A 17146-nucleotide genomic window follows, 5' to 3' on the forward strand; every position below is an offset into this window, starting at 1 on the left:
CATTTATAGGCAGCAGAAAAACTGTGATGATCTGGTCGGCCTTCCAAATATGCTACCCGTGATTACAGAGAGAATGGAGGAGTCCACTTCAAGCACGAACAGATTGGCGGTGCAGGGCATTGTGAGGATGTCTTCTTCCATGGACAGAGTGGCTAAGTCTGCGGAATAATAATTTCGGCAATCATGTGAACCTTGACCATGCTGCGTGTCACCTTGTGTATGCAGTCGATGACAGCCTGTACACATGTGGGAAGCGTGTCAGAGAAGCACCTATTCATTCCGACGGGCATCATCATGTTAACATTAGTTGCTGACCCTGGCAAACAATCTATCAGTAACCTGCCTTAAGCATTTATGTGCAACTGACTGAGAGATGCTGGATATATCTCTGGCAGAGCCCTGGGAGCACCTGAAGGCAAATAAGTTGAGGGTGGTGATTACTTTCATAGCCATTGGTAATGCATGTCTTCCAGGTCCAACAGAGAGCATGTTCTTCATCTAGGAGAAGGCATATGACTGCCATCACCTGATGGGACAATCTGGGCCTCTGAAAGCACTGCTCTTCTGAGACACCAAGAAAGTTGAGCCTCTGCCTGTATGCCCTGTTAGATGGATACTGCATTCTGCGAGCTCCACCCCTCTTCTGTTCCCACCTCTGCTGCACCCTTCTCTGCTGACCACCTGCAGGTCCCTCCACGGCAGGCTGTTGCTGCTGCTGAAGGTCATCTTACTCCTTGTCCACATTTCTATATAAGGCACCCATGACCCCACCCACGCTAATCTTGAATCTCAATTTGTTCAAAGTGCACAAATTATCCTCTGAACCAAATCCTTTCCCAGTGGGAGGTAAGAAGGCAGCTGTGAGCATTTATTGCTGTTGAATGCCTGACTTTTAACGAGTTCCATGAATTGCTGTTTAGTCTTCTCGTCTTGGTTTCAATGGCGAGTTTTAGGATAAATGTAAATGCCATTTGAAATATCATTAGAATATGCTGATTTAAATATTCAAATTGCAAACTTGTTTCTCCAGAGGGGAGTTACACGCACTCAGCTAACATGCCTGAGTTAAACCTGTAAGTTAGCACGTTGGCAACTCCTTGCGCATGTGAGCACCAAATTTAACTCCTCACCTGCACCTAAAACCACAAATTCTTCAATGTTAAAATTAGGTAGGCTGATGGAGAAAGTGAAGTCGCATGGGGTCCAGGATGTACTAGCTAATTGGATAAAGAACTGGCTGGGCAACAGGAGACAGAGAGTAGCAGTGGAAGGGAGTTTCTCAAAATGGAGACGTGTGACCAGTGGTGTTCCACAGGGATCCGTGCTGGGACCACTGTTGTTTGTGATATACTTAAATGATTTGGAGGAAAGTATAGGTGGTCTGATTAGCAAGTTTGCAGACGACACTAAGATTGGTGGAGTAGCAGATAGTGAAGGGGACTATCAGAGAATACAGCAGAATATAGATAGACTGGAGAGTTGGGCAGAGAAATGGCAGATGGAGTTCAATCAGGGCAAATGCGAGGTGATGCATTTTGGAAGATCCAATTCAAGAATGGAATACAGTAAATGTAAAAGTCCTGGGGAAAATTGATGTACAGAGAGATTTGGGTGTTCAGGTCCATTGTTCCCTGAAGGTGGCAACGCAGGTCAATAGAGTGGTCAAGAAGGCATACGGCATGCTTTCCTTCATAGGACGGGGTATTGAGTACAAGAGTTGGCAGGTCATGTTACAGTTGTATATGACTTTGGTTCGGCCACATTTGGAATACTGCGTGCAGTTCTGGTCGCCACATTACCAAAAGGATGTGGATGCTTTGGAGAGGGTGCAGAGGAGGTTCACCAGGATGTTGCCTGGTATGGAGGGCGCTAGCTATGAAGAGAGGTTGAGTAGATTAGGATTATTTTCATTAGAAAGACGGAGGTTGAGGGGGGATCTGACTGAGGTGTACAAAATCATGAGAGGTATATTTCCCAGAGTGGGGGATTCAATTACTAGGGGTCACGAGTTCAAAGTGAAAGGGGAAAAGTTTAGGGGGGATATGCATGGAAAGTTCTTTTCGCAGAGGGTGGTGGGTGCCTGGAACGCGTTGCCAGCGGAGGTGGTAGACGTGGGCACGATAGCGTCTTTTAAGATGTATCTAGACAGATACATGAATGGGCAGGAAGTAAAGAGATACAGACCCTTAGAAAATAGGCGTCATGTTTAGATAGAGGATCTGGATCGGCGCAGGCTTGGAGGGCCGAAGGGCTTGTTCCTGTGCTGTAATTTTCTTTGTTCTTTGTTCTTTGTACCCCCAATGGCCTTCATAATTGAGTGCACCAATATAACCAATTGTAATAAACAAGGGCTAGTGGGGGTTATAATTTCTATTTGTGCCATGAAGACTGTGTAAATTGACCTTTGTGGCAAAGTAAATAATAATTAAATAGTTACAGTTTTAATGGAATACAGACGAGATATCTGCATCTCTACCTGAGTTTATGCATGCAACTGCTCATTGTTCAATGTATGCTGCTCTACCAAATACCAATGGATGCACATGGCCATCCACAACAACACAGCAATATTTTCATTCAACTAAACTAATTATTGTACAATTATATATGAGGACACATATTATTTCAATGAAGCAAGGGCACCTTGAGAATATTATTAGCTTTTTCTAGCAATCTATGAGCTGTAACTGTCATACATAAAACTGTGTTGACTTGATTTGTTAATTAGAAAACATCACAAAGCACACACGACTGATCCTATATTAAATTGATGAAAAATCTTGTGCAGGTTTGTTTATGAAACTAACCTAATATGTCAAATTACTCTATAATTTCACTGTATACATGCTATGGCAAACATATTTACAATATAATAGCTGTAATTATATAGTGTCTCATCAAGCTGAAAGTCAGAAAATGCTTCACATAATGAATTACTATTGAAGTTTTGCGATTATTTTGTAGTGCTAAGGGCAGGTGAAAAGAGGTGTGGATGGTTCCCACTGTTCACCTCCTAACTGACCGCAATCATGTTTTATTAAAAGTGGTGAGTTAGTCCCTGAGTGTTTTTCAGGTCAAATAAACAGACAAACGATAGTTACCTTTCTTAACGTACAAGAAAACCTATTTATTTTTTACACAGTTCTCAAAATGGTCACAACCTTACCCACACACACATTCACCCACCCACACAAACACAGGTATCGATAGATAGAGAGAAAAGGGTAGGATGTAGCTTGAAGCCCAAAGTAAGTTAAGTGTTCATGGCTTACAGTAAACCTGTTGAATCTTCCCAAAAGGAATTTTTTTAAAGGTACAGGCCTGGGTGTTTGTAGTCTTGAACTTGTTGAAGTGTTGTCACATTCTAGTGGTTATAACTCAGCACAAAGCTGGTGGTGTGGATTTTATTACCTTCACATCTAGAGAGTCTTAAAGTCACTTTGTGATGTTCCTGCTGTAGTGGCTGTTCAGTTGTTGTTCAGCAGGGCTCTTCTTGCTTGGTTAGATCTCTAGCACAGCCTCTGGCTGGACTGGCTTTCTGAGGTGTTGGCTTGAACTCCCCTCTCTCTCCAGATGACTACCCTATTAAGGTAAAATTCCATCACATTAGAGGACACATGGCCCTCTCCTTTGGTGTGACCACACAATGTACAAGGATATGATAACTATGGCTATTGATTGATGTTTGAATGGAGATCGTCCTGTTAACATGGTGCTACTTCACACCTATTCATTTTGGTTTGGGCTGTGTGTCTGTCTGTCTCTGGAACCCTTTGTTAGTTCATGTATGTCGATAGGGGTCATCAATATGCAATATGCTCTTTTCAATTTCAAATCTCCAGAGCTATTTCAGGTAAATGCCCTTATTTTTGTTTGCTTTTTGTGTCTGTTGTCTGGAAAACACTAGAGGCGGACGTGAGATTTTCTATGTACTGTCCAAGAACTTGATTTTCAGACTTTAGTTTCAGATTCTCTTCTTTTACAGCATCCACACGTGCAAACAGCTCTTCTAAATTGTGTTGAAGTTCCAACACTTGTTTAATCAGCCGTGTCTTCTCTTCCAATTCTACTTGGTTTTCGGGGTAAATTACTTCCATTTCTGTATTCATCGTGAACAGTTCCATCTGTGCAGATGATAACCAGTGCAGGAGGGGTCACGTGACCACTACTCCTTTTTGACTGGGATACAAGTGTCCATGTTCTGGTGGTTTTATTTAACAGGTGACATTTAATTCATAGTGCTTCCACTTTTTTGTTTATTTCATCACGGTTCCTTCTGTGCATGACAGTAGGTAAACACAACAGCCGTTCTATAACATTAACAGCCATGGACAGGTAATTATTATAACCAGGTGAGAAAGTTGTCCAGGGGTCCCTTTCAGCCTTCACCTGGTCTTGCCATAACAGGGTTTAATTTTAAACACACTATTTTTAGCTCCCCCTTGGTGAATCCTTATTCACCACTTTCCAATTATAAGGCAAAGAAACCAGCACATCAGGTTTTCTTAGGTTTAAAGAAGGTTGAAATTTATTAAACTCTAATTCCATTGACACCTATGGACACATGATGTGCCCATGCTAGCATGCATATGTGATACACACATGCAAATAGAGACAGAAAAGAGCAGAAGAAAAATAAAGTGGAAAAGTTTGAGGTAATATCTGAAGAGTTTTTGTTATGGTTCTTCAAGCTCACTGGAGAGTCCTTGATTGTAGGTAGATTTTGCTTTTCGTTGGGGGCCAGTATTCTTCTTAAACCTTGTTCACTGTAGGAGAATTCTCTCTCTTGGGGTTCATGTGTTTTCATTGGATTCAGAGGTTTGTGAGAAACAGTTGGGAGCACGCAGGAGAGATCTTCTCAGTCCAGGAGCAAACAGACACTCTGTGTGCAAGCTCTAAGTGGCTAGTTCAAAAGAAAACCCTGGAACAGCCAGGTAGTCATGTGACCAGCTGGTCTAACCAGTCCTGGCCCTTGTGGATTGTATCCTCCTTAGCAGGCCCTGGAAAGCACTTCCCCACCTTCAATGTCTGTTAGTATGTAAATGATTTTTTTTCGGCCACGGCTGATCTGTTTAACAAGTTATTTCCTCGCTCCAACAACAGGTAAAAATCAATGTTCATAACAAAATTGATGTGCCTCATTCTTGGCAGGTGGGGGCATAGCATGACAGTAATCTACATATTTTTTCTATAGTGGAAATGAAAAGTTGAGATAGGTGTATAACAGGCAGGCAATCCTATATAGTCCATCTTACACTATTGCCAAAAATTAAAGTGACCCCTTATGGAGTTGACATTTGAACTGGTCGAACTTACAAAGACATCAGTGGTAAAAGTTTCTGAGAAACTCACAGCATCAGTAGGAACAGACTGCTTTTTTCTGTCTGAATTTAGTGCAAAATGCTTAAGATTCAAGACAAAAGAAACTTACTTTTACAGAGTTGGGGAAATCAGCTGTTATAGGTTTCAAGCTATACCAGTCTTTCCAGTAATATTAAACGTTCATAGCTACAACTGAAATGCCATTTGATGCACTATTATCCTGATTTGCAGCTAAATTCAAATTGAAACCATTAGGTGTAGCAGACTCCACTGAAGTACTTTATTTTTACACTCTAAGTACAACTTAACTGTAACAAAAATCCTTTACAAAAAATGACTGTTTTGATATAAAATGCAGTAAAAAAAACAGTGAAATTGGAAGCATTCAAATATTTGATGAAATGATTGTTCTGTTTTACAGAACTTTCGTAACATGGCTTGACTCCTTTACAGAAGAAAAAAGGTAGCTCACATAAATATTTGTGTATAATGATCACTGTGACCCAGGGAAGTTCGCAGGCTTGAATGAACTCATACATTTGTCCAGCAGTTAAGCTATGGGAAGTCAGCTTCGTGTAAATCCCATTTTCTCGCTCTCATTAAGTGGCTACAGACTTTTTAAACATCTAGCTTTAAGAAATAGTAACAAAGCTGAACTTGATAGCTGCATGTTATGTGCACTGCTGTTAACTAGTTCTCTAAATTATACAGTGCATAGTTTATTTTTGTACCGTGGCCCAGATTTGTAGATGCAATGGTTGAAAGGATAGATAAAAGTTTTGCTGACCCTGCTATGGGTATAGTATCAAGAGATAATGTGAATGAGAATGTCAATGTTCTTGTCACCCAAGGCACGGGCAGTACTGGAGAACACTAAAAACACATCCTTCGCTGCACTTCTGTAGGAACGTAGAAATAGACGGTCGGTGTAAGGTTTACAATAAGTAAATGAAAACCCTATTACTCATCGTTCCATGAGTGCACGGAACAATACAATGCAACCTAGATGAGCTGAACAGGGCAAGTAACATTAATTCCAATGCAAAGAACTCTTCAAGCTAGGCTACTGGAAATTTATTATTAATGTAAGTCCCTGACTATTGGATTCAAGGATATGCAAGTTGAAATGAAAATGCTGTGCAAAACTACCTCTGATTTTAAAGAAACCATTGTATATCCAGAAAATGCGTTGGATTCCCGCTGAATGTGCCATTTATCTAATAGATCCGGTGTAATTTTCAAAGATCCATCGGATGAATATCAAATTCAGCAGGCCTTGAATGTGCAGAATATGTTTTGTTTATACTTCATAAAAGTTTTTAACAAGTTTTTTTTGCAATGGAGAGAAATTTCTGTTCAAGTGAATTAAAAACAAATTTGATCTCTATTTATCTTCATTCTTGATAAACCAAATCTGTCCACTTAACCCTGAGCATAAAAATATGTATTGCATTTGTAAAACCAATACTTTTGTAGAGTCTGGGGGATGAATTTTACGCCGCCCCAGCGGGTCAGATGGTGGCATGGGAGCAGCGTGAAATTGAGCAGGAGGCTCCAGGAGACCTATCCGCCCTGCTGTCGCCTCCGGTCAACTTTACGGTGGTCGGGCGGAGGGGGGGGGAAACAGCTCGCCCACCCGAGGCCAATCAAGACCCTTAAGTTGCCACTTAACAGCCACTTAAGGGCTCTCACCCACCTCCATGGGTATTTTACCTGCAAGCGGGCGTGCTGGGGATGTGAAAGGTCACCCAACAATAGCTGCCAGCCTTTCCGCACCTCGATAGGGGGTCCATGGCAGCTGGGCAAAGAGTGCCCGATTGAGGGCTGCCCCCGTCTCCCAATCCACCCCCAGGACCCAAGACAACTCCCTCCCCCCAAACGACCACTCCAGCCTCACCAGGGAAGGACTGATCCCCCTGGTGAGGCATACCCAGCTTACCTTCACTCATGGATCCATCTGGTCGGCTGGGCTGCAGTCCCAGCAGTGGCCACCACTCCCAGTGGTGCTGCTGGGATTAAGAGCTGCTGGCAGCTCACTGAGGTGGTACCTCCTCCCTCAAGCGGGTGAAAGTCCCGCCTCAGGACAATTAAAGCCTGGGGACCCATAAAATGTGGGATGGATCCTAGGGCTAGGTGGAAGCGGGTTCGCCACCGACCTTTACGTCGGCACAGAAGAAGGCCACTTGGCCCATCGAGTCCAAACTGACTTTCTGTGGAGCTATTCAGTCAGTCCCACTCCCCCAGCTCGATCCCCGTCGGCCTGCAAGTCTGTTTCCTTTTGAAGTCATTGATTGTCTCTGCTTCCACCACCCTTGTGGGCAGCAACTTCCAGGTCATTACCACCTGCTGCGTAAAAAAGTTCTTCCTCATATTCCCCTGCATCCCTTGCCCAAAACCTTCATTCTGTGTCGGCTAGTCCTCGCGCCATTAGTTAATAGGAACAGCTTTTCCTTGCCTAACTTATCTAAGCCTGTCATAATCTTCTACATTTCTATTAATTTTCCCTTCAATCTCCTTTGCGCTAAGGAGAAGAGTTTTTCTCCTTTGCTGTTTATATTCATACTGAAAGGTGGGAAGTTCAAGACGAGGGACTTAGAGAATCGTTGACAATGAGAGTCGTGGGCTTGTATCAGGATGGTCATTGCCAGAAAGAACCTCATGTCAGCTGACTGAATGAGAACATTGCAACTCTGATAGCAACAATCAGAAAACAAGCAGCTGTAGGATTTGAAGCAATTGCATATGGAATTCTAAATGTTTGGCAGACAGCAGTAAGGGTATAATTTCCCAGTTTCTCATTGGGTTCATTAATAAATATCATTGACAAAAGGTTCCCTGGAACAATTCTTGAGGACATTTCAATCAGTAATGCCAATTAGAAGTCTAATTATTTTAATTAACCTAGGTCTTATTTTACAATCAAATCGTTATTCGATTTACAAATTCCTTTAAGTTTTTAATTGTACAGGAAATTGGTCAAGATTGAGATCGATAGATGTTTGTTAGGTAAGTAGATAAGGGTACCAAGGGATATGGAGCTAAGGCAGGTAACTGTAGTTGAGGTACATATCAGCAATGATCTAACTGAATGACGGAACAGACTCAAAGGGCTGAATGGCCTTCTCCTGTTCTTATGTTGTTCTGTAAGATCCAATAAAAGTTCACTTGAGCCTCAAGTGTCTTATTAAATGTTGTTTTGAAAATTGAGATATCAAAGATACCAGTTAAATCTGGCAATATTAAATCCTCATATTATAGTTACATGATGCCATCAGTGATGGCATTGATTCCCTAGCCAGCGGAAAAGCCCCTGGGAAGGACAGCATTACCCCTGAAATAATCAAGAGTGCCAAGCCTGCTATACTCTCAGCACTACATGAACTGCTATGCCTGTGCTGGGACGAGGGAGCAGTACCCCAGGACATGCGCGATGCCAACATCATCACCCTCTATAAAAACAAAGGTGACCGCGGTGACTGCAACAACTACCGTGGAATCTCCCTGCTCAGCATAGTGGGGAAAGTCTTTGCTCGAGTCGCTCTGAACAGGCTCCAGAAGCTGGCCGAGCGCGTCTACCCTGAGGCACAGTGTGGCTTTCGTGCAGAGAGATCGACTATTGACATGCTGTTCTCCCTTCGTCAGATACAGGAGAAATGCCGTGAACAACAGATGCCCCTCTACATTGCTTTCATTGATCTCACCAAAGCCTTTGACCTCGTCAGCAGACGTGGTCTCTTCAGACTACTAGAAAAGATCGGATGTCCACCAAAGCTACTAAGTATCATCACCTCATTCCATGACAATATGAAAGGCACAATTCAACATGGTGGCTCCTCATCAGAGCCCTTTCCTATCCTGAGTGGTGTGAAACAGGGCTGTGTTCTCGCACCCACACTTTTTGGGATTTTCTTCTCCCTGCTGCTTTCACATGCGTTCAAATCCTCTGAAGAAGGAATTTTCCTCCACACAAGATCAGGGGGCAGGTTGTTCAACCTTGCCCGTCTAAGAGCGAAGTCCAAAGTACGGAAAGTCCTCATCAGAGAACTCCTCTTTGCTGACGATGCTGCTTTAACATCTCACACTGAAGAATGCCTGCAGAGTCTCATCGACAGGTTTGCGTCTGCCTGCAATGAATTTGGCCTAACCATCAGCCTCAAGAAAACGAACATCATGGGGCAGGATGTCAGAAATGCTCCATCCATCAATATTGGCGACCACGCTCTGGAAGTGGTTCAAGAGTTCACCTACCTAGGCTCAACTATCACCAGTAACCTGTCTCTAGATGCAGAAATCAACAAGCGCATGGGTAAGGCTTCCACTGCTATGTTCAGACTGGCCAAGAGAGTGTGGGAAAATGGCGCACTGACACGGAACACAAAAGTCCGAGTGTATCAGGCCTGTGTCCTCAGTACCTTGCTCTACGGCAGCGAGGCCTGGACAACGTATGCCAGCCAAGAGCGACGTCTCAATTCATTCCATCTTCGCTGCCTTCGGAGAATACTTGGCATCAGGTGGCAGGACTATATCTCCAACACAGAAGTCCTTGAAGCGGCCAACATCCCCAGCTTATACACACTACTGAGTCAGCGGCGCTTGAGATGGCTTGGCCATGTGAGCCGCATGGAAGATGGCAGGATCCCCAAAGACACATTGTACAGCGAGCTCGCCACTGGTATCAGACCCACCGGCCGTCCATGTCTCCGTTATAAAGACGTCTGCAAACGCGACATGAAATCGTGTGACATTGATCACAAGTCGTGGGAGTCAGTTGCCAGCATTCGCCAGAGCTGGCGGGCAGCCATAAAGACAGGGCTAAATTGTGGCGAGTCGAAGAGACTTAGTAGTTGGCAGGAAAAAAGACAGAGGCGCAAGGGGAGAGCCAACTGTGCAACAGCCCCAACAAACAAATTTCTCTGCAGCACCTGTGGAAGAGCCTGTCACTCCAGAATTGGCCTTTATAGCCACTCCAGGCGCTGCTTCACAAACCACTGACCACCTCCAGGCGCGTATCCATTGTCTCTCGAGATAAGGAGGCCCAAAAGAAAGAAAGAAAGAAAAGATATTTGATAGACATCAGCTGTCTTTCATTATCTAAATGCAGGTTTTGACTTACTCTCTGTAGTCTTGCCAAATGCTTTTCAATTGTTTCCTTTCTAATAAACTTCAATATTTTCCCACAACAGGTGTCAAGCTAACAGAATCTAATTTTCATGATTGGACGTCTGGGCATTTTCTGAAAAATAAAATTGAGAAATATTAGTTTATGTTTTTCCTGTTGTAAATTGGACATAAAAAAAATCCAGCATTGCATCCTTATTTCCCAGTCTCTTTGGTAGGAAGAATAAAAAGGTTGATTATTATTTAGATGGAGAAAGACTACAAAATACTGCAGAACAGAGGGATCTGGGTGTTCTTGTACATGAAGCACAAAAAGTTAGCCTGCAGGTGCAGCAAGTAATTAGGAAGGCAAATGGAATTTTAGCCTTTATTGCTAGGGTGTTAGAGTTTAAAAATAGGGAAGTCTTATAACAACTGTACAGGGTGTTGGTGAGGCCACACCTGGAGTATTGTGTACAATTTTGGTCCCCGTATTTAAAGAAGGATATACTAGCATTGGAGGTAGTTCAGAAAAGGTTCACTCGGCTGATTCCTGGGATGAAGGTGTTGTCTTATCAAGAACGACTAAACAGGTTAGCCCTTTATTCATTGGAGTTTAGAAGAATAAAAGGTAATCTGATTGAAACATATAAGATTTTAAGGGGGCTTGATAGGGTAGATGTTGAGAAGGTGTTTCCACTGGTGGGGGAATCTCGAACTAGGGGACATAGTTACAGAATAAAGGGGCACACATTTAACACTGAGATGCAAAGGAATTTCTTCTCTCAGTGGGTGGTGAATCTCTGGAATTCTCTACCTCAGAGTTGTGGAGGCTAGGTCACTAAATGTATTTAAGCAGGAGGTACATAGATTTTTGAAATCTCGGGGAGTCGAGGGGTATGCAGAGCAGGCCCGGAAGAAGAGTTGAGGCCTGGGACAGATTAGCCATGATCTTATTAAATGGCAGGGCAGGCTTGAAGGTCTGAATGGCCGACTCCTGCTCCTGTTTCTTATGCTCTTATGTTCTTTTCCTGATTCTATCTAAAATCCAAATACTATTTGTTTGCTGACTTCTCTCAGTTGCATCTCCCACCACTTCAGAGATTAGATTGGTGAGAAATGTTCACTGTAAACTGCACGTGACTGTGCAGCAACCTGGAAGGTACTGCAGAGGCTGCTCACAAGATGTCCTCTTTAAGATACCCTGTATGCGCAGCTGCGCCAAAAATTTTAAAGGTATTGCACATTCAAATGAACAGGCTGTGGACAGTGAAAAAATTTAAAGGGTGAGGTTACCAAATGCTTCTGGAGGGAACACACTTGTGAGAAAGACGTCATTTGTGAATTTAGACATAATGTTAGCTTTCCCAACTGTCTTACTTTGAATTCTGTTCTGCTTTTGTTATTTGTCATCTTCCTACAATCAACCTTTCAACTTTCATGCTGCATGTGCTCAGTCTGAACAAGAGGATGGTCATTGACGTTGGAAGCCTGCACATCACCATTCATCCAACTCTGTATTGGTCAAATGATGATTGACTCAGGTAGACATTTGAGTAGCCTGGACAATGACTTGTGAAACTTGCCTAGAAGAAGTTAGCTGAGTTTGAATGGTAGCAGAATCTTCAAACTCCAGTACTTTGAATGGTGCATGCCTTCACGAAGGAGCTGGACCAGCTCTTCATTGAGACAGAGATCGCATCATATAAAAGGTAAGTGTCTTGCTAGATAATACTTGGTCCACGTCATCTCTTGGACAGATTTCAATTTCTTGAGGGGGTCAGAGAGGAATTTTTTCAAGTATTTTTTTCCCTCCTGGCACTCGGCTTTTTCTTGTTTTTTTTTGTCTCTCACAGGTGTTGATGGATTAGTTGGTCTTTTTTTGCCCATTAATTTCATATGTTTGTTAATTTGTAACTGAAATTCTTCAAAAATAAGTTATAAGTAGAATGTGAAAGTAGCACACTGACTAGCGTAATACTAAAACTTAGGACTTTATCTTGGAGGGATTTAAACTGTGGCTTGTGTCGATGACATGAGACTGAATAGTAAATTACATTGATGGGTGTGATTTTGACAGACTCAAGCACATTAGATGACACCAGTGTGAAAGGAACACAACTATTTGCCAAAAAATGCCCAGCAACATCATCATTCACAGTAAAAGCTGGAGTAAATTAAGCTCAATTTGCACGCAGGAAAGGACAGACTGCCATTTCAGTTAAAACACCAAGTGACAGCGAAACATGACAAGCGCAAGGCCAGCTGAAAAATATGTCACTGAAAGGAGACTTCCTGCCTCTGCATTATAGAAGAGACAGAGATCAACTCACCAGATAAGTCAGAGATGTGAATGATGCTTCAACTGAGAGACACAAAAGGCCAGACATGTGCAACGCAACTGAATGTACTGACAGAAAGTCAACTGTGTTTGATTGTCAGCTGGTATCACACAGAGTCTATTACTGTCACTGCTGGGCACATCAAATAATGATGATGACCTTGTGATTCAGAAGAAATGTCGTGACAGTTGAGAAAGACCAATACAAACATAAATCTATTGACTTCTTGAGGTACAACTTAAATGTTGCTATCAATACGGAAGAAAATTTCACAAGACGCAAGGATAAAAATAGAGTTCATTGTATTCACCTCAGCCCAATTACTCATTTTTAGAAAAAAATAATGATCAATAGCAACTTCTCCAAATATATTAAACAGACTAGCTTGCTTGACTTCCACATTCATATTCTGTTAGTCTCAATATACATTTGAAAGTTTAAATAATGAACTAATTAATCAAATAATTACCAATTAGCAGCGGAGCTATCAAAAAAAGACTTGCATATATATTACGGTCCAAAAATTACTGTGGCAGGCCAACAAAGAGCTCCTGCCATTAGTTAGACTTGCCTCACCCATTTAATGTCCATGATGTTTTGTGTTGAAAGTGTGAGATGAAAACAACAGGGCACCCACTACAGAGCATCTAGGATTTGACTGAACTGAGAAAGCAACAATGTATCTCCTCAACCAATCAGATGAAAATATTGTGAAATGAACAGCATAGGGTCTGAATAAGGGAGTGTAAGTTAGAGTAGGTGAATTCAATGCCAGATCAAGCACAAAAAGAGAGGGAATTAAACATTGGATTAGAGGGCGGCACAGTGGCGCAGTGGTTAGCACTGCAGCCTCACAGCTCCAGTGACCTGGGTTCAATTCCGGGTACTGCCTGTGTGGAGTTTGCAAGTTCTCCCTGTGTCTGCGTGGGTTTCTTCCGGGTGCTCCGGTTTCCTCCCACATGCCAAAGACTTGCTGGTTGATAGGTTAATTGGCCATTATAAATTGCCCCTAGTATAGGTAGGTGGTAGGGAAATATAGGGACACGTGGGGATGTGGTAGGAATATGGAAATAGTGTAGGATTAGTATAAATGGGTGGTTGATGGTCGGCACAGACTCGGTGGGCCGAAGGGCCTGTTTCAGTGCTGTATCTCTGAACTAAAACTAAAGAGCGTGATAAAAGAGACAGAAAGAAAAAGTAAGCGTTTTTTTATTTTACTTTTTAAACAAGTTTCCAACAATAATTAAAAGCAAAAAAGAGATTCCGCACTTGTTAAAGTTAATTTTCAGCGCCAGTGAAATTATCGTGCCATAGGAAGGGTGCTGAGATGTAAATGGACAAGCCGTAACTCTCTGTGGCTGTAGTATAAGGGTATCAAGGGGTTATTCTTGAGAGAATATAAATATTACTGCCCACCAGGATGAAGTAAGAGATCATGTGGGAGAGACTCAAGAACAGTTACAACATGGCTTTGGAAGGAGACAAGCAAGTTAATGTGGAGTGTATATAGTTACTGAAATGAGAAGCTTCTTTATGTTAATAAAAGCAAAAGGAGTTCCGAAGAAGGGTCACTGACCCGAAACGTTAACTCTGCTTCTCTTTCCACAGATGCTGCCAGACCTGCTGAGTGATTCCAGCATTTCTTGTTTTTATTTCAGCTTCTTTATGTTGTCTGATTCAACATAAATGAGATGCGTGGAGTTCAGGTTGATTGAAGATCTCAAACAGGTTTATTAAGCAGCTAAAAACTAGATTCAGTACAGAGCTATCTATTTGTAGATCTTGCCTCTTGATGTTACAGTTACAGAGTCAGACAGGCATGTAGTCATATGACTATATCCTGGTACTTGGATCATTAGCATACTGTCATGGAAATGTAGTTTTTTTTCCTCTGTTTTAAAAGCTAAGCGGGGTGGGTGGGGGAGCAGTGTACCTTTAAGATTGAGAGTTGTTCTGTCTCTCCCTGGGTACAGTGTGCCAGTAGCAAGCCTGTTTCCTAGGCAACAGCAAGAGAGAGGAGGCCACCTGCTGTAATGTATCAGTTAACTTTGTGTGTAAAGACTGACAGGAACTAATTTGATCTGAAGACCAATGAAGTGTGATCCATGAAGAAAGGAATTCTCTAACTCTCGCAGCAGAAAAATCTACATCCCTTCAGGCTGTGTTATTGCCTAAGGAGGAAGAAAAAACCTGGAAGAGAACATTTGTATTGTTGGAGGTAGTAAATTCATTTTTACTTCCAAACTCCAAGAAGTCTCTGCTTCAGGAGTCACTCTCAGTTGCCTGTTTATGTTTGCTGGAATTCTCAGTAAAGTTTCTACTGAAAAGCTACCAATTTAAAAATACAATTAGACCTGTTGCTATACTCCTTGTTGAAAGAACTGTGTGATACCTGCTACGAACAAAGTGCTTTGAATGCCCATCCATTAAAGACCTATCGTTGAAGTCGCCTGGAGACTTTGAGTGGCATCTGACTGTTCGGCTGTGGGACACATCACTAAACTGGGAACATAACCCACAAAAACCTACAACCCAGTGATTTATTTATTCCTAAGAAACAACTCTAATTTTACTGAAACAGGTTAACCATTATTTTTTGAAAGTATGTGTGTGTGATTGAAGGTTAGGATAAATAAGAAGTTATAAAGTCTTTAGACATAGATTTATCTCAATATTGTTTAAGATTTAGTTTATTAATAAATCGTTAATTTGTTATTGTTTAACCATACATGGTTTGGCCTGTGTTATTCTGGGAGGGAGGGGGAGCAGCAGGGGGAGGGTTAATAAGGTGTTTAATTTGGCTAATTTCCGGTAGGTGGGAAAACTTTAATAATATGCTATGACCTGTGGAATAATGGAACTGAATTGACAGTGCATTATTTCCACCTCGGTCGTAACAATACTAAGATCTTAAAGGTACATTATTCTTAAAGGCAATCACACATCTCCTTTTTTACCAAAGCTAAGTCTTGTATGCTAAAAAACAAAAACGTACAACATTAGAGAACATCAAAATTATTTTACACATAGCTAGAGATTATGAACTTTACAAGAATAGAGGCTCTAAAGTCCATAGGTCATCTTGGTGTTTTGACAACTCTAGCTCGGAGACTTTTCGTCTCATCTGTTGCTGTTCTTTCTGAAGTTTCTCCCTCTTTGCAATCAGTTTCTGTTGATCTGCCTTCATCCTGCTAGTATACTCTGTTGCTTTTCTGAAGATGACCACTTTTGGGGCCTTGTCATTCTCGGAACGTTCTGGCACCTCATCCCAAAGAGCCAATAGACAATGTTTCAACTCATTCCTCCTCTGCCTCTTACATAGAAGCATAGAAACATAGAAAATAGGATCATGAGTAGGCCATTCGGCCCTTCGAGCCTGCTCTGCCATTCATTGTGATCATGGGTAATCATCCAACTCTGTAACCTGTTCCCGCTTTCCCCCTATACCCTTTGATCCCTTTAAAACCAAGAGCAATATCGAACTCCTTCTTAAAAGCATACAATGTTTTGGCCTCAACTGCTTTCTGTGGTAGCAAATTCCACAGGTTCACCACTCTCTGGGTGAAGAAATTTCTCCTCATCTCAGTCCTGAATGGTTTACCCCACATCCTTATACCAGGACCCCTGGTTCTGGACTCCCCCACCATCGGGAACATCCTTCCTGCATCTACCCTGTCAAGTCCTGTTAGAATTTTATAGGTTTCTATGAGATCCCCCCTCACTCTTCTGAAATCCAGCGAGTATAATCCTAACCGACTCAATCTTTCCTCATACGTCAATCCCGTCATTCTAGGAATCAGTCTGGTAAACCTTCGCTGCACTCCCTCTATAGCAAGAACATCCTTCCTCAGATAAGGAGACCAAAACTGCACACAATATTCCAGGTGTGGCCTCACCAAGGCCCTATATATTTGCAGCAAGACATCCCTGCTCCTGTACTCGAATCCTCTCGCTATGAAGGTCAAATGCCTTTTCTACCGCCTGTTGCACCTGAATGCTTACCTTCAGCGACTGGTGTACGAGAACACCCAGGTCTCATTGCATATGCCCCTCTCCCAGTTTATATAGTCCAGATAATAATCTGCTTTCCTGTTTTTGCTACCCAAGTGGATAACCTCACATTTATCCACGTTATATTGCATCTGCCATTCATTTGCCCACTCACTCAACTTATCTAAATCACCCTGAAGCCTTTCTGCATCCTCTTCACAACTCACTCTTCCACCCAGTTTTGTGTCATCTGCAAATTTAGAGATATTACATTTAGTTCCCTCATCTAAATCATTGATATATATTGTATATAGCTGCGGTCCTAGCACCAATCCCTGCGGTACCCCACTAGTCACTGCCTGCCATTCAGAAAAAGACCCATTTATCCCTGCTCT

General features: G+C 42.3%; 1 pseudogene; it reads right to left on the reverse strand.

Moving 5' to 3' along the window:
• Positions 1–3863: 3863 nt before the first annotated feature.
• Positions 3864–4115, reverse strand: LOC137347447 (short coiled-coil protein B pseudogene; annotated as a pseudogene).
• Between the last annotated feature and the right edge of the window lie 13031 nt (positions 4116–17146).

The sequence above is a fragment of the Heterodontus francisci genome, chromosome 32 (assembly GCF_036365525.1).
Source record: "Heterodontus francisci isolate sHetFra1 chromosome 32, sHetFra1.hap1, whole genome shotgun sequence".
In the NCBI taxonomy this organism is placed as follows: domain Eukaryota; kingdom Metazoa; phylum Chordata; class Chondrichthyes; order Heterodontiformes; family Heterodontidae; genus Heterodontus; species Heterodontus francisci.